Source organism: Mustela erminea, chromosome 4 (assembly GCF_009829155.1).
Source record: "Mustela erminea isolate mMusErm1 chromosome 4, mMusErm1.Pri, whole genome shotgun sequence".
Lineage (NCBI taxonomy): Eukaryota > Metazoa > Chordata > Mammalia > Carnivora > Mustelidae > Mustela > Mustela erminea.
The window spans coordinates 66,543,245-66,561,932 of record NC_045617.1 but is presented as its reverse complement, the minus strand read 5'-3'; positions in this window follow the sequence as shown (position 1 = coordinate 66,561,932).

Below are 18,688 nucleotides of genomic sequence, written 5' to 3'. Positions count from 1 at the left end.
CCTCGGAGCTGATTCTCTGGAGCTGGTAGGGGTCTTCTCTGGGTCCCTAGGTGCACGTGGAAGCCAGTCAGACAGCAGGCACCCCAGAGTGTGTGGAATGTCCTGCAGGGAGAGGCGGCAAGACGGGGGTGAGCCTGTCCTTCACGAGGGGGACACTCACACCACAGAGCCTCCATTTCTCACCGCAAAGCAGCAATGGGAGACTCGTAAAGGACTGTGAGAACTGACGTAAGCTCAGTCAGTTCAAGCAGTTTATTTTACAGAGAAGGAAAATCAGACCCAGAGAAGTTCAGTGATTTATTCAAGGTCATGAACAATTGGGTTTCAGAACTAGAACTGGAAAGTGCTCTTTTCATCACACATTTCTAAGGTCTCTTTCAGCCTTTAGATCCAATGCTTATAAAAGCAACTTATAAATAGAATAAGGTGATAGAAGTTTCTAAATAGTACCGCACAGCAAACATGGCTATTTAAAGAGAGAACTAATTAGAATTAATCAATCTCATAATTCCAAGGTCCCACATTAATTTTGTGCATTAGAGCAAAACCCATGTGGCAGGTCATGTGAAAGCAGATCAGTCAGGTCGATAGCTTATTTGGTTCTTCAGGAGCATCAAGAACATTGTCAAAATCCTTTCATTACAAACATCTGTATGGTGGATTTTCACTGATGTTCCCTGTTACACAGCAAGTGGGTTGGCTAAAAATTTTCCCTAACATGTTCCCATCATATTTCTAAAATGAAAACGGAGTGACAGCAGCCTTGCCCTAAAGTTAGTGCCTAGAAATTGTGAAAAATAGGAGCGGGCTGCTTTCCCAGGGGATGTATTCACTGAAAACAAGCATCGCTCAGGTCAAACTGAAGCAGGCTCCAGGGTCTGAGCTGGACTTTGAGCGTGCCTGACAAATGAAGGGTGCATGCACCTGCCGGCTGTCACCTCCAGATGTGATCACAGACCAAGGCTCAGCTGCTGCCAGAAGTCACGGGGCAGGAAGCTCATCCCTCCCAGAGAGAACAGGACAGAGGAAGGCCAATCTCCACCCCCACTTCTCTTCCTTTCTTCCTCTTTTCTTTCTCTCAGACCGTCCAGTTTCCCCCTCCTCTGCCTTTCCTTTGTCTTCATTCTTCTTCTCTCTCTGCTCCTCTTTCTACCTCTTTCCTAGTTTCCCATGTATCATGCCTCTTTCCCTGAATCCTCAACCCCAGCTCTGATCTATTACTGGATATGTGAAAATGAAGTCACTTTATATCAATATAAGTCAATCATTCCAATGCCTCAAAAAGACTAGTCCCATGGTAATGAGTGAGGTCTGTCCTTTCCTTCTAAAAGGCTGTAGTGCGTCTAAATGGTCATGAGCTGACTGCCAGGAGATCACCAGTGCAAGGAGATAGCAGGTCCCATAAAGGCAGCGCCATCTTGGTCCTTCCTTGGTTCCGTGGATGTCCAAGTATCAACATCATCGGAATCTAGTAACAGAAATTCCCAACTCCGTTCCCAGTTGAGATGGTAAACTGAGCATGTGTAGGAAGTAACCCCTTCTACTGTAAACACATAGAATAGGTAGAAATACCAGATTTTTTAAAAAGTGTCTATATATATATATATATATATATATATACACACATATACATACACACACACACACACACACACACACACACACATATACATCACAGCCAAATTCAAAAGGAGGAAAACCTTGAGAACAAGACCTTTGACGACATAGCTGTGAGAAAGTACTGAAGCCAGGTAGTACTCAGGTGTCTTGAGAGGAGACATGTTCCAGAAGACACAAGTTCTAGACATGAATCCCTGAGCCCCTACTCAGCAGGTGGTTAGAACTAGGCTCCTTACGGACAGCCAAGGGTGAAAAAGCCAAGTGCCTCTTGGTGCCCAGAACACTCTACCCAAAAGTTTTAAGCTACCTACCAGCATTTCTTCCAATAACCTTCAAAGTTGATCAAGTTGTAACTCCAGTGGACTCTCTCTGAAGGTTTTAATCTAGAGAAATGACAGAACCAAAGGAATCTTGCAACCAAACCTGCTTTAATCCTTTTTTTTTTTTTTTACATCTCAGTTTACCCAATAAGCAGTTGGCATAGAAATAGACGATTGGCTTCTAATGCCAAATCTTTGGAATCTGGCCTGAAATCAGTCATCCTTGCATTTGTCCTAACCCTCTACCAGACATAGGTCATACGTATCCAACAGACACCCCCTGTTGGTTTTATGGACATCAGTTAAGAGCTCTATTGTTGGCAGCCTATTTAGAGACTCTCAGCTGGAAACACTGGCTGCTTCGTTGGTTAACGATATGTCTGAGCCTTTCACTGAGGGCTGCGAAATCTTAATGGAGCAGGAGCCCAGAAGGGCGATCCGGGCTCATTTAGATTCTGCAGCACATACATGAACAGCTGTCCTGCTCATGTTTTTATTATAATCCTTGCTTTCCATCTGGAAGAGCCACCTCCAGAACACTTCCTTACCTGAGAAAGTGATGGTCTTCGCTTCTCACCCAGATCGCCGAAATACGGGTTTACAAAGGGCTTTTCGTTCCCTCACATCGTAATGCCGTCATCTCTGTAGAATCTTATAAGCTCACAAAAATACGTTCATGGGATAACCCAAGTCCTATGTGATAGGTAATGGTGCTAAGGTTTTTATCCACCAATGAGAAAAAAAAGGCTTGGGGAGGTTTGGTGACCCGCTTAAGGTTACATAGAAGAACTGGGACTTGAGTCCAACTCTCTGGTCCCTACACCAGGCACCCCAACGGCCTTTACTTCCAAAGACCATGACCTTCCACTCTCTCCCTGTCTTGACACTGGTTGACATTAGCTACCTTGCACTCTTATTTTTTATTGTGGCAAAATACACAAACCATAAAATATATCATTTAACCATTTTTAAGTGTACAGTACAGTAGCATGAACTATATTCACATTGTTGTATACCATCATCACCATTCAATTCCAGAATTTTTCTTCCCACCCAAACTGAACTCCATACCCATTAAACAATAATTCCTATTTCCTCTTCCCACCCCCTCAGCCCCAGGCAACCGTTAATCTACTCTCTGTCTCTATGAATGAGACATAGGGACCTCCTGTAAGTAGAATCACACACTATTCACCCTTCTGCTTCTGGCTTATGTCACCTCACAGAGTGTTTCCAAGGCTTATCCAATTTGTAGCGTATATTGGAAGTTCAATTATTTTTAAGGCTGAATAATAGTGCATTGTATGTAAATACCACATTTTGTTCACACGTTCATCTGTTGATAGTTCTCTGAACTCTTACTTCCTTCTTTAGGAAATAGCACTTTGATTTTCCTTTGTGAAATTTCCTCCTCCCATTGGGTAAAGTCTGCAGGAAGCTTGAAGATGTTCTGGGCCGGGGCACCTGGGCGACTCAGTCAGTTAAGTGTCCCACTCTTGATTTTTCTGCTCATGTCATGATCTCAGGGCTGTGAGTTCGAGCCCTAGGTTGGTTCCACACTGGGCATGGAAACTGCTTAAGATCCTCCCTCTCCCTCCCTTTCTTTAAAAAAAAAAAAAAATGCTCTGGGCTGGGAACAGCTAGCAAGCTGCTGCTCTCCTAGAATTGAAACCCAAGCAATATGATAAACAGAATAAAAATGTGATGGTTTTTTCAAAACACAGCTATTACCAAGCAAAACTAAGTAGTAGTTTGGGCTACATAGAAATGTCTCAGCTTGTATTTATTCCCAATCCCTGCCTTCCAGTTTTCCTTTGATTATGTGACTTACTCAACAGCCAGTACTAGATTCTGCTGCTAGAAATCAAAGAACTCTAACATTCATCAAAACCAAATGAATGGTACCCCACTTCCACAGCCTCCATTCTGGCTATGGGCATGAGTTATTTTCCCCCTAAAAGAATGTGTTCTGTGTTTATTTTTATATTATTTGTTTACATAGATTTGTGTGGAGAGGATACAATGTGTAGGGGATAGGGAGAAGGAAAAATCAGCTGGGAGTTTGCTGCCATGTTTTTGCTCAATGGATGAACTTGAGTTTCCTTAAGGAATCTACTGGTCTTCATTATTGCTTATTTTTATGTCAAACCTGGGCCTACTATGTAAAGACTTAATTGTCAATCATCAGTATTCAGAGGCATTATAACTCCCTCTAATCTGGTGTCCCTGGATGCCCTGAAGGGCACTGATAGTTGTTTACAGAATGATCTCTTTTCATCAGTGAGAATCACCCACAAAATCAAATACGACAGTCAAGCTCCCATTTTTGCCCACCAAAAAACTCCTGTTTCTCTCAAAACAGCCATCCGCTCAATAAATAATTGTTGAATACCTGAAATATACCAGACACTGGATTCTTAGGGTCTAGGGATCCAGAAGCTAACAGGACATACTCTCTGTCCTTGGGAAGCTCACCTTCTTGTGGGAGAGAGACCAAAGGCAATGTACTAATCAAGAAAACTGTAAAATTCTAACTCAAACTCAGCTGAGTGCTCTGAGAAATTCTGAAGGAGGATGTCTCCTAATCAGGTTTGCAGATAAGGCTTTCCCTGGAGGAAAGGGTGATGGAAATGAGTTTCGGAAGATAGAGTACATAGGGGTTGTCCAAGTGGAACAGCAGGGGGCTGAGGGTTTGGGCAGTCGGCAGCCCAGGCAAAGGTACAGGCAAAAGTTGAGATGTTTGGGAAACCCGGCATCTCTGTCTCAGAAAATTGTAGCTCTTCCATTCTTATTTTACCTAAGAGTTTTCCCATGGATTTTTTTTTAATGCCTTAATGTACCCTATCTAATGCACGCTATCTAAGGTACCCTATCTAACAGCAGCCGTGTTAGACCGGTTTTGGCTGGGTCCCAGCATCTGCCGCCCATTTCTCCATCCACTTCCTTCCCTTCTTCCACGCATGCGCCATCCCCTGGCTCTTGATCAACATGCCCGGCCCAGCTGGGAAGAGCATCTTCTGGGCTGAAAAATAAGGGATTAAAGGAGCTTCCGGCTCAAGTCCATGTGGTGGGTAGTTTCACCCTGACCTTGTGCTTGGATTCTGATAACCACGTCACTGAGATAAGACTCTGTTTTGCCTGCAGGCCTGGTGACAGCTACCCCTCTGGGTAACCTTCCTGCTGCTCCCAGCACTGTCCGGCATCAGGGCTCTGTCTTGTTTTTTCCTCTCTTTCTGTTGGGAATCAGAGGCCCGTTTGGGAATTCCAGGAGGGCCCCTCTGTCTATGACAACATGTCCTGAGGCCACTCCCAGCCCGCCTTAGTTTGGGAACTTCTACTTTGTATTTCCAAAGGTAACAGGTGACCCCTGGTAGAACAGGTGCCCTCCGGCTTCCAGGTGCTTGCAGTGACTGCCCCCTGGTGGTCATTAACACACCGCGCTCTGGCCTCCTAGCCCCGCGGTCCTGGGCATCGGGCCCTTCAGCTGGAGCCCCACTCCTTTTGGGAACATGCAGTGCAGGGTCCTGGCTCTTTCTAGTCTCCCGCAGTTAACCAGGCCATTCCGCAGCCATAGCAGACCCCACACTGAATCACAGCCGGACCACCACCCTGCCCTCTAATCAGAGCTCTTTATACTCCGCCCACATCCTGTAACTAGTAAGTGAAACTAGCTCTGTTAACTAGGACTCAGGAACTCTGACTCATATGTAAAAAATAACTTGTGATTAGACAAGGATTTTCTTTTCATTACTTGCAGAGCACTATTATCATCAGTATGCATTTCCTTGGCTGGTCAAAAAGGATTCCTAACGACACCGTCTTCAGCTGATGTCATTCACACCTTCTGCGGACTGACGGAGACCGTGACGGTAAACCGAGAGGCCAGGATCCGTGATGATTAGATCAGTGCGTGCAAACAGATCCCCCATCGCATGTACGCCCCCTTCCAGAGGTGGGGCCAGGATTCCAGTGAGGAAGGTTATAGATGGCTGCAGTTCTCCGCTGAGCACTCAAGGCTCCTGTCTCCTGCCCCAGGCTCTCCCACCCCAGGACACTCAGGGCGGCAGGTTGGGAAATAGCATCAGGTCTTCCCAGTACGGAGCAAGCCTGTGGAAGGAAACCCCTCACTCACAAGGAGCTCGTATTTCCAACCCCCTCCCACCCCCCCCCAACCCCCCACCCATGCCATTTTGCAATCCCTGTACCAGAAGAGCACATCAGCGTGTGCTAGCTCATACACAGTGTCGACACTAAGGATGGCTAGCCAAGCTGGACTTTTCCCCTGTTCCTGCTCCCTGGCACAATATGAAGAGGAGATGGGTGTCCCCTAGCATGTCCCCCTTCCCCACCACCTGAACAGAACAACCATTTCCTTGAACACTGCCCATGCTGCAAGAGAGGCCAAGCTCAGAAAATGTGCCAGGGTACATTAGCTGTCACCCCACCGCACATGATGTCTCAGAACCTGTAACCTAATACACGTCCCCACAATCTTAACACTTCATCTCGCTTTGCAATCCTCAGTGACAGAGATGCCCGCGTAGAGCGCCGGGGAGCCCATGATAGGAGCTCTGAGTACAGGCTGTTCTGACCATATCTGAGAAATACCTGCGGGTGTGGGAGATGGAGGGAGGTGAGGTGGGGAACGTTTGATGATGCAGATATTAAAAAAAAAATCCAGAATTGGCGCATTAATAAAATATATCAAAAAAATAAAAAGAAAAAGAAGAAGGAGGGGGAAGGAAAAGGAGGATGAGGAGGCAGGAAAGGAATGCAAATGAGACAAAGCCAAGTCCCCTTCTCCCCCCTCTCCGGTGAAGGGTCCCCATGGGCCTCACAGTCGCTGTGACACTTGTCACTGCAAGCCTTCAGTCTGGTTCCACAGAGTTTAATAATGTTTTCTTTTTAAATGATCAACCCCACCTGCTCAATTTTGGCAAGCAGATGTCACCAGGATGGGCATAGCTCTAGATGTAAACAAAGATGGAAGCTATGGTCCTGGTCCCCCCACAACACCCTCGGGCCCCTCCCACCTCATGGTTGCAGAATGCACACATGGAAGTCATTCTGACTGGAGAGTATTGGGGCCTGGGGATAGCTAGTCTAACTCAGGATTCCGTTTTCCCTTTAGCTTAAAGCTTGCCCTTTTGCTTCAGCAGTACCCAGACTTGATAAAAGAACTCCCTCTGAGCTCCCGAGGGTCCCAGGCTATATCTCCATGGCAGCCTTTCCCATCCACCAGAGGCACACAGCGCTGACATCCCAGAGTGTCTGCAAAGGCCTGACTAGGATCGAACAGGATTTAGGCAAGGTGTGCCCCCAAATCTGGGCCAGTTCAAATATGTGCATCGTTCCCCACCTCCCTCCGGCTCAAACAGTGGATGGTATCTTTAGAAATATTTGCATTTTGAAATCTCAGGCTGATATTTTTAAGGTAAGCCCTAAAATGTAACAGTTTGCAAATGTAGGCTATAAAGGATTTAAGACATTGTTAAAAGAAAGTGTTTCTTATAAAACATTTGCTTTCAGGGATGTGATTATTTAATCCAGGAAAGCTATGCTTTGTTAAAAATCAAGTCAAGAATACATACCTGAATGGGAAAACTCCATGCTAGAAAATAAATATCTAGTAGGGCAATCAAAGGTTAGCAGGAGGGCGCCTGGGTGGCTCAGTGGGTTAAGCCGCTGCCTTCGGCTCAGGTCATGATCTCAGGGTCCTGGGATCGAGTCCCGCATCGGGTTCTCTGCTCCGCGGGGAGCCTGCTTCCTCCTCTCTCTCTCTCTCTGCCTGCCTCTCTGCCTACTTGTGATCTCTCTGTGTCAAATGAATAAATAAAATCTTTAAAAAAAAAAAAAAAAAGGTTAGCAGGAGATCAGAAATTCCCGGAAGAAAGAAAATAAAGCTGTGAAATTCATGGTGAACCGTAGCTCCACGGAACAGAGTGAGCATGCCCAAAATAAACAGAGACTCGCAGGACCAGGATGCATTGCTTCTGTTACCCTCCCTCAATGCACTTGGCTTCTTTAAGGAGGCGCAATGGCCAGAAATCACTCCTGTGGAGCAACCTCGGCTCCACAGAGACCCAAGACATATCTGTTTAGAGGCAATTCTCTTCTGCAGGTGCTAGAAAGGTCACCTATGCCTAAGGAGTGGAGTCATCCTCCAGGAAAGGGCGACACCATCACAATCAGGTTTTATTAAAAGTGCCTCCATGTTCAAAAATCATTTCATTTTCTAGAATTCAAGTCTGCCTCTTTCCCACCGGCAATGAAACCCTGTGCTCTTTCGGAACTTCCCGACATTATCCCACGAGGGAAATACCAATTCGTGATAATTTCCACCTTGCGTTATATATTATTTATTTACCTGACTTTGTGTTATTTAGTTTTGCTTCCATTCCTCGGTTGTTCTCTCTTGCTCCCTCACTTGGAAACTCCTTGAAGGGACACGCTCAGAATCTGCTTTTCTTTTGTGCTCCATTGTGTGAACCTACAAATATTACGGGCATTTGAAATACTCTCAACGGGCATTTGAAATACTCTCATTGGGGGGCACCTGGGTGGCTCAGTGGGTTAAGCCTCTGCCTTCGGCTCAGGTCACGATCTCAGGGTCCTGGGATCTAGCCCCGCATCGGGCTCTCTGCTCAGCGGAGAGCCTGCTTCCTCCTCTCTCTCTCTCTCTCTCTGCCTGCCTCTCTGCCTACTTGTGATCTCTCTCTGTCAAATAAATAAATAAAATCTTTAAAAAAAAAAATACTCTCATTGGATAGTCAATGAGAGTATTTCAAATGCCCGTAATTTAGGCACGATGTGCCCCCAAATCTGGGCCAGTTCAAATATGTGCATCGTATCACACATTTAAAAAAAAAAGTATCACAGGGGCGCCTGGGTGGCTCAGTGGGTTAGAGCCTCTGCCTTTGGCTCAGCTCATGATCTCAGGGTCCTGGGATCGAGCCCCACATCGGGCTCTCTGCTCAGCGGGGAGCCTGCTTCCTTTCCTCTCTCTCTGCCTGCCTCTCTGCCTACTTGTGATCTCTCTCTGTTAAATAAATAAATAAAAATCTTAAAAAAAAAAAAAAAAGTATCACACATTTAAAATGAAATGCTTGAGGAAACCTTTGTTCTAAGTTATTATTGAAAGGATTCCTTTCAGATACAATACTTTAAGAAAGATATGAAAAATGGCCATCTCCATTCTAAACTCATGACCTGAACTTCCTGACCACTTGATCTCGATAGACTGAGTTGGTAGACTCCTGGTGGGTTAGGGCCTTTCTTTTTCCGTAGACCTTCTTAATATGATAACACCACCCGCTGGAACTTGCCTTTTTCATTTCTTCTCTAGACTAAGCCTGCAACCCCAAAATGTGGGACTTATCCTAGCGCTGCCATTTATCCCCATTCTGTGCTGTGAGTACAGAGTCTTAAGGACCCTCCTGGGGCTTAGAAAACCCAATTACCCACAGCATCTCATCACTTTTCTTCCACCTAGTCATGTTTTCCTCCCAGAACATAGTCACTCAAGCGCAACATCCAAATACTCATTTAGACTGTCATAGTTATTTTTTTTTCTTTCTTTAAGAGCTAATAAAGGGGTGCTGTTTCAAGCTTCAAAAAAATATCACTTCAGGATCATGATTATTGGGGACTGAAAGCACTTGAGAAAAAGAAGACACAGGAAGTGCTCTCTGCCCTATTCCTGTCTACCTAAAAGCAGAGCATAAATTCCCCTTTTGAAGGTGTCCTCTGCCCTCTCCCATCCCAGGAAGACGAGAGCAACCCTTATCAGCAGAAACGGAGACAGGACCTAGGCAAGTCTCTGTAAATGAATTTTACTGAATACCCCTTATCTAACATTAGTTTTCCCCATTTGTTTACCTTCCCACAATTTATCATCCCTAGAGGCTCAAACCCCCTTTCCTGCATATAGTCTCGTCTCCACAATGTGTCACCCTTTATTTGAGTTATTTATAGAACTCCCCCAACCCCAAGCCTAACTGTTACTTGGAGTTTTCATTTTTGCAGAGGTGGGGGCATCCCCCATGCATGTAAAATTAAAAATAAAATCTGGGGGCACCTGGGTGACTCAGTGGCTTAAAGCCTCTGCCTTTGGCTCAGGTCATGGTCCCAGGGTCCTGGGATCGAGCCTCACATCCGGCTCTGTGCTCAGCGGGGAGCCTGCTTCCTCCTCTCTCTCTCTGCCTGCCTCTCTGCCTACTTGTGATCTCTGTCTGTCAAATAAATAAATAAAATCTAAAAATAAAATAAAATAAATAAAAAATAAAATCATAAAATCTGTATGCTTTTTCTCTTGTTAATCTGCCCTTTGTAAGTTTAATTTACAGGCCACAGGGACAGAACATAGAAGGTAGAGGAAACATTTTCCCCCCTTACAGAAATAAGAGGAAAAACACTTTCACCTAATTTTTGTTTCTTGGGTGGGGATCAAGTTCAAAACTTTACACTAGCCACAGTCACAGAACTACCACAGGAATAAGAGAAAGGGGGACCAATGACTTCAGGGTTTTTAAGAAGTAAAGGTAGAAGCTGCAGATGACACGTCCAAGCAGTGGCCCCAGAGACTTTCCTGATAATCATGTCATCTCCTCATTAAATAGCCAGGTTATCCTACTAGAAGGCTTCATTTCGTCAGGTATTAATTCATCACTTTAGTGAGTTTAATCCAAAGCTCTCAAGTCAGTACATTTCTGATTTCAAATTCCTGTAAAATTTTTAGCTCATGTTCCCAAGTGACTTTTTTCTTATTAGATGGATTTATTGGCCCCTACTGTCACTCTCAATTTTTCATCTGTAAAGTGTTTTCTACTCCATCAGACCCCAGACACACACTTTGAAGAGCATTACAAAAAGTCTAGAATTTATTCCAGAAGTCCAGCCACCCTTAGTCTAGATTTCTGGAGAGTGGTTCTCAAGGGGTCACATTTAATGAACTTTGACTGGAACTGTGGGCGGGGCCAGACCATACCTGTCTGAGTGGAGCCTGAGGGCCCCAGCCCCATTCCTCACCACCTGGGCCACAGCCCTCAGCCAAGAAATAAGAACTTGGCATCAGATTCTGTACTGTCTGATGAACCAAGACACCTGCCCTTTGTATTCTTTTTTAATTTTTTATTTTTTATTTAAATTTCTATTTAAATTTTTAAAATAAAAAAATAATTTTTTAGAATGAATCTAACATTTATTTTTTATTATAAAAAACAATTTTTATTTAAATTCCAGTGAACATACAATGTAATATTAGATTCAGATGCATATTTTTGTTTGTGGGGTGAATGTGCCTACTCAGATATCAGTAAAAACTAGCATAATTAGGACCACTTCAGCCTCATCATAAACAAGTGTGTTAATTCCCCAGGACATGAGAAAGCTCATACTGTCGTATGGTGATTTTTATTCTTATTAAGCTCGGTCCAGCAAACACGTATTCAAGTTCCACTCTGTCTACACTGATCTGCCATTGGGATCGAAGAAATCTTGGCATGACTAATATGAGACTCCAATCCCTGATTTCCAGGAGCTGATATTCTCCGGAGAATGGAACTTATTTTCAGAACGCTTTACATGAAGCATGGAGATGAGGTTTATATCAGTTTCAAAATATGTTGATCAAAAAAGAAAAAGAAGACTGGGCCACCCAAAGCCCTTCCGAGCTTAAAAATGAGATGTTGCTCATTGTGTAGTTGACCTCTGAGGCAATCAAAATAGGATGTAAAAAGCTCTCTATCGCTGCCAAGATTTAAATCATTTTTCCAAAATGGGTTTGCCAAAACAAAAGGAGGTGTTTTCTGCAGCAACCTGCTTAGCAATCCCGAGGAATCACGGTATTTTTTTAGGTCTCTGCAGCTATCTGCCCCTTCCACTTATGATAGCAAAGCATAATGAACTGTCCAAAGGCAGAAATAGCAACGCTCACCTTATCATGCCAAGGGATGTCATATTCTTTCTATAAACAATACGGTGCAAAGGTTCAGGAAGAGTGCGAGGTCTGACCTGCAGCGATTTTTCCACGACTCATCAGTTTGGACAGTTACAAGAAATCAAGAGAAGGGATTTTCTTGCCTAATGATTTCTAACCTTAAGTTCAGGGAGTTAGTCTCTCTCAAGATTAGAAGGCACGAAACACATCCTGAGGAAAGGGTGCAGTGCGTTTTCTGCGAATACTGTCCCGGGGCTGTGAACTCTCTCTCTCTTTATTTAGGATATCAGAGGAAGGAGCAGGACAGGGAAGGAGGTTCAGTCTGCTCAGCTCAGAGGAGGTGCCTCAGTAAGCGTTTTCTGTCGCTGCCGTGGGGACCAGGACAATATCCATTCTGATGATGGAGCTCGGTCTGATTGCAGACCACCAACAGCCAGGTCCAAGCCAGTGGCCTCGGGATCCCAGAGGCTTATAAATAACCCCTCAGAACTGCTTTCTGCTGATTTATTACTACAAACCGATAGAGTGCCTTTCCCCGAAGATACCAGAAATTAATGCAGAAAGGACACAAGGAGCATATACTTTGGTACACTTTACACATCAGAGAAATCCAAAGCTTCCAAAGGGGATAAACAGTCTGATCGTCAGGTTTTTACCTATCTCGATGATTTCTACGTGCTTTAATTTCTTAAGGATGTTACATAGAAATCTGATTTCTCCTCTTTAGGAGTTTGTGTGCTCTGGGGCCTTATTTCCCAGTGACAGACCCTGTGTCCGATGCATGGACACCTTGATGAAGTGCCGGCCCAGAGCTCTGCTCCCACTCAGGCAGGTGGCACGTGGTGCTGCGGAAACGGAGCCCCCGACAGGAATGACACAGAATCAGTGACTGCTCCCCCACCTCACACCCCGGACCCCTTCTCAGGGGCACCACCTGTGCTGGGGTCCTCCGGAAAAGGGGTTTCCGCCCTCTTCCACGGCCCACTATTTCTGAGCTTGAAACATTAAAATAAAGTACTTCTAATTTTACGTATAAACTCAAATGGTAATTAAAACCCTTTTCTCCCCAGTATCTTGGCCTCAGTGGATACAGAGGCCAGCTGCTTACTATCTGTGGGAGGCAAGTCCAAAATAGTTACGAGAATTTGCAATTATCTTTCACTGTCCTCAGAATACCCCTCTCTCGGATGCTTGTCTATTTCTGTACCTCCAGTTCCACTTGGAGGGAGTGTTTGCTGTAGGATCTTTGGCAAGCCAGTTAGCCTCTTTGTGCCTCAGTGGTCCATCGGGAAATGGGGAGTGACACAGGGTGATCCCAGGATCCCTGGCAATGCTGCCTCGCTATGATTCAATGACCTCCCCGGTCCTTAATATTCCGAGGAGTATTTTTCAGTGCTTTGTTGGAAAACGTTGAGTCACACTGGAAAGGCAGTTACGAGATGAGGTTGGAGTGTAATGATACCTCCTGAAAAAAGATTGGACTGAGGAATGTGGACGAGGAATGCAATGAGCTGTGGGATGGGAAAGTGAAATTCGAGTGAGGACATGACATATCCTTTGCTAACGGGCAACATTGGGCAAATTCCCGATGCTTGATGAATGGCCAGTTGCAGTCGGAAATAGGACTCTTCCCAGAAAGCCTGCCCATCATATCTTTGGCAAGGCCTCAGAGAAGTGAGTCTGACGCTTTGCACAGGCCCTGGGGTGAGTCAGCACTGACTGGGGTCCTGACGGGCAGAGCAGCCGAGACTGACGATATGAATGCTCGGACCCGTTAGGCTAATGGCCACGAGGACACGTTCTTCTCAGAAGGCTTGCTTTTGACACCCATGAACAAAATGTCTTCCTAAAACTACACGCTGAAACCTTCATCTGAAAAGCCTGAAGTGAGGGTCTTGTCCACGGGACACCCTAGAGGTGGGTTCAGCCCTAATGTAGGTCACAGGCAGCCACACCCATGTCCAAGAAAAGGACATGGGAACTTCCCAGCAGATAAGGAAATCCAAAGCTTTGGCGTTTTCTTTTAAAAGTCTCAGGTCAGGCTTAGGGGCGACCCAGTAGGGATGGCCTGAGGCAGGTGAATTATCCGGAAACAGCCCCTCCTACTCCATGCACAGGCCATGGGAAGGAGGTTCTCCTGCCCTCTTCCTCTCTGGAATGCCGGCTGAGCAGACTGGCCAAGCCAGGTGCACCAGAGGAGGCTTCCTCCCTTGACCTGACCAGGGGCAGATTTCCCAGGTTCTCCGCAATCAGGCTGAGCCTCCAGGACCTCGGGGGAGCTCAGATCTCTTAAGGCAACCAGGGCTCAGAGGGCCAACGACTTAGAATACTCCGGACTGTGTAGAGCCCATTCTTCCCAATTCCCACAAGTATAACCAAGCATCGCTGGGAGAGCTTTTAAATATATATGCTATTATTTACAAAAGACTGTTCAAACATGTTTAAAAAAAATAAAAGTGTACCTCATGATTTAAATGAACCTCTCTCTGTTATGCCAAATACCCCTTTGCCTGGCCATAGTTCTACTCTTCAGAAGCAACTTTGTTTTGTTTTTGGTTTGGTTTTGGGTCACACAGAGAGAGAGAGATTGAGAGAGAGAGAACAAGCAGGGCCGGGAGCCTGATGAAGGACTGAGCCACCCAGGCACCCCAGAAGCAAGCATTTTTAAACAGTGCTGGTTTGAGGTCTTCTCTACCACAGAACTAGTCCATGTGTGTGCACCTGTGCTTCTGGCCTTACCAGCTTCAGAGAATACATATCTGCTTCCTGTGAGGAAAGGTGTGCATTTCACACACTTTGTACTCTGAGCTCGCCTCCTCCATTTCACCTTCCAGTTTTTGTTGGTGACATTAACATTTTGAGATCTTAAATGGGTCCATGCATCACTTTAAATAATCTGCCTCAATCCTTGCTTCTTGATTCATCGTCTTCTGGCATCAAGGACCCACTCCCTGTGCAGTAAGATGAGGAAAGTAGATTGCCACAGGCTAGCCTCTGGCTCACACTTTCCTCTTCCAGACTTGTCACCTGATTAATATCATCATCTGGGCTTGAACCTCTATACTGTTCTGTCATCTTAAGTTTGTTTTCTGTACTTTGTCTGTAGCTCGACTTTAAAAATTCAAAGCCAGTGAGAGACATTCATAATGTTAAGATTATATAAATACTAATTGCAGAACCAAGTAGCATGGGGAGGCCTGGGTGGCTCAGTCAGTTAAGCGTCTGCCTTCAGCTCAGATCATGATCTCAGGATCCTGGGATGGAGCCCTGAGTTGGGCTCCTTGCTCAGTGGGGAGCCTGTTTCTCCCTCTACCTGATGCTCCCCTTGCTTTTGTGTTCTCTCTCTCTCTTTCTCTCTGGCAAATCAATAAATAAAATCTTTAAAAAAAAAAAAAAAGAGAGAGAGAGAGGGGGGCGCCTGGGTGGCTCAGTGGGTTAAGCCTCTGCCTTCGGCTGAGGTCGTGATCTCAGGGTCCTGGGATCAAGCCCTACATCTGGCTCTCTGCTTGGCAGGGAGCCTGCTCCCCGCCCCCCCCCCCTGCTGCTCTGCCTACTTGTGATCTCTCTCTCTCTCTCTCTCTGTTAAGTAAATAAATAAAATCTTAAAAGAGAGAGAGAGAGAGAACCAAGTAATATGTAAGACCCATAAAGATGGAAATGCAACTTTATGTCACCAAAAATATCCATCCAAAAAATAATGGAATAATGGAGTCGCTTTATTTAGACCCTTTCTTTTTTTCCAAGTCACATAGCACTTCAATTCACTTCATCTGATCATCACTTCTGAATAGTTTTTGTTCCCTTTATTGTAATGGAGAGAACAGACTTGGGGGACCTTTTTACAGATTAAAGATCTTCCTGATTGTTACACATCTTTTTAACCAGGGTTCGTCAACCACCACGTCCTGTCTACAGTGTTCTACTTCAGGCCAACTGCTTTCTAGGCCTGTTTGCTGCTGCTAATTTGAAATTTCTTTTCATTTTGTTCCTCAGAAGTTCTGCTGTGTGTTGGATTCGTTTTTTCATTCTCCTGAGGTACAACCCAAATCACATCGGAAAGAGAAAACTCCTGGGACATGGTCTTATTTTGCCTGGATCCTTGAGTAACAGGCTAGCTGGCTACAAGATTTAGGTTCAAAATAGCGTTTCCTGAGAACTTTGAAATCTTGCTCTGCTGTCTTCCAAAATCATTAATTACTATTAATGGAAAATGTATGATGACCACCTTATGCTTGTACTTGTGGGTTTGGGGGCTTGGGGGCAGAGCTTGTAGGTATCCTGGTAATTCTCACTGCAAGATTTATGTTAAGAATTGTTAAATTTCAGCAGAATAGCTCCTGGCACATGGTGAGTGTTTTTCATGGGGACGTTTTTTCGTTCAGAGATATTCATTTTTATCATGTATTTGCTTCTCCACCTCTGTTCTCTCATCTCAGATGAATCATCAGCTTTCCGGATCGATCCCCCATTGCAACTTCTCTCTCATATGTTTCCTTTCTGTCATTCTCTGCATCCTGAGTTACTCTCTCAACTTGACCTTCCAGATTAATACTTTAGCTGTCAGCCAAACCAATGGTTCCATTCTATTGATTTTTCATTTTATCTGGGGAGCCAATGTTTCATTTTCAAGGTCTCTCTCACGCCCCTGCTTCGCTCCTTTGGCATAGCCACGCTCTGTGGTGACTAACGTGCTGGGTGCTCAAATCTCTGAGACAAATTCAATGTTCAACAACCTCTTCTTTTATCTCTTTCTCCTCCAGTTAGTTGGTCTTTTATCCAAACAGTTCATGAGCCTTGACTGACCCATAATAATGTTGAATAAAAAGTGTACTGGTTGATTATTATAGGTAGTGGGCAAACTTATCTTTTGGGGTTTGGAAAAGCAGTTTACTGGTAACCCCCTCCCCTGGATGGAGGGGCTAACCTTATGTTTCTGCGTTCAAGGGATCAGAGACAGGCTTCTTTTGGGGCTGCATAGACGGCTCAGTGTGCACCTTCCAAAGGAGCCATGGAGGGAAGACCTGCTCTACCTGGGCGAGGAAATGCTTTGGTGGATGTCTCTCCTCTGCGAAGCTGCAGGGTCCCACGTTATCTCAGTCTCCGTGCCATGCACCACACTGGAGACCTTCTCCCAGGAAGGTCAGCTCTGGTGTGTGAGCACTTCCTCTGGGTCTAGGAGGGGACCAGTGCAGGAGGGGCTACTCCTGAGACCCAGGAAGACAGGGAGGAGGGATCATGGATCCGCAGCTCCTACAGAGGGTTCTGGAAGTCCTTGACACTCCAAGTAAAATCAGGCCCTACCCAGACCTACTGGATCTCAATCTGCCTGTGAACCAGAGACCTCCCGGACTGGGGAGAACTGAAAGGCACACTCAGAAGCTGGGCTCCTCAGAGTCCCTGTTCCTGCCCGCCCAGCACCTGCTTTCCATCTGGGTCACCTCTTGATCAGCCCCCCACGGTGGCTCTGTGGGGAAGAGGGGGCTCACTATGCTGTGAGCTCCCCCTGTGCAGGCGCCAGGCTGTCCCCCTGCCACGACCCACAATCCACGATCCACTTTTTCCTTTCAGTATGTAGTTCCTATGTGTGAAAGAGCACAGCAAACATGCAAGCCCCCATCACCCAGCTCAGAAATAAAACTCAACAGATAGGATCGGAACCCTCGTGAGTCCCCTTTGAGGGTTTTCCGGAGTGGCCCTACGTCCAGCAGGCGGGGGACCTGGCCTCCTTGCAGCCACAGAGGTACTGCTCTGTGGGGACTCTGTCATCACACTGGTGCAGACCCACAGGGGACCCGAAATCAAAGCCACTGGTGTTCACAACTGAGCACTGGGCCCGTGTTGGGGTGATAGAGAATGGGATCTGGTCCATGGGACCACCTCATGAGCCCAGGAGAAGCTTCTGACGCTCCAGAGAGGCACAGAGGAGGGAACTGGCATCCAGAATGGCTGTCCGCAGGAAGCACTCCTCTCACAAGACAAGATCCAGAGCCCAGACAAGAAAGCACAGGAGCAGGGCCAGCTCCACGTCCTAGAGAACAGTCTTGGAGGCAGAACACAAGCAGGGTGGGAGGTGGGTCTTGAGGCATGGGGAGCAAAGATGTTCAGTCACCAGAATGTGGAATCAAGATGTGGCTTAGGTTTCAGAAATAAGGACGAGCTTGGGCTAGACCAGGTACAAGACCAAAGATGTGGGTCTTAGAGACTAGGAGCTGCTGAAATCCCTCCTACTGCCTCTTGGAATTGCTTCTAGATTTAACTAATGAAGACTCCAGGGCGTGAGCTGGAGAACAGGGCGGGTGAGAAAAGGAGAAGGGAGCGGAGGGAGAAGCTGGGAACCAGATATGATTCGGCACCGCTGCTTGGCCTCCAAACGGCTTGTGTTTTTCAGCATTTGAGAACAAGCCAACATATCCGAAAACCTACACAAACCACGAAGACTATTCTGCCCCACTCTGGCCCAACCCACATCCCAAAACACCATGCAACGAACACCCCAGAGCATCAGGAAGACCTCATTCCATCCCTGGAAGTTGTTTGGTGCACCTTCTGGGTGCCAGGCCCTGTGCTGGGAATGGAGACTTTGGGGGGCGGGGGGGGGGGGGGTTGGGGAGCAGCACTGCCTGGGCCTTCAGGCAATTCCTCTCCAGCTGGGCAGTCAGACATGCAAATGGTTGGTTTCAGTTGGTGTAGGAAGGGCTGTGCTTGAGGAGTTCCTGAGTTGCACGCCTGAGACGGAGGGGGAGAGGGAGGGAGACACGGAGAGGAGACCCAACACAACGTGTTCCATGAACTGTAAGACTGCGGCTGCTGT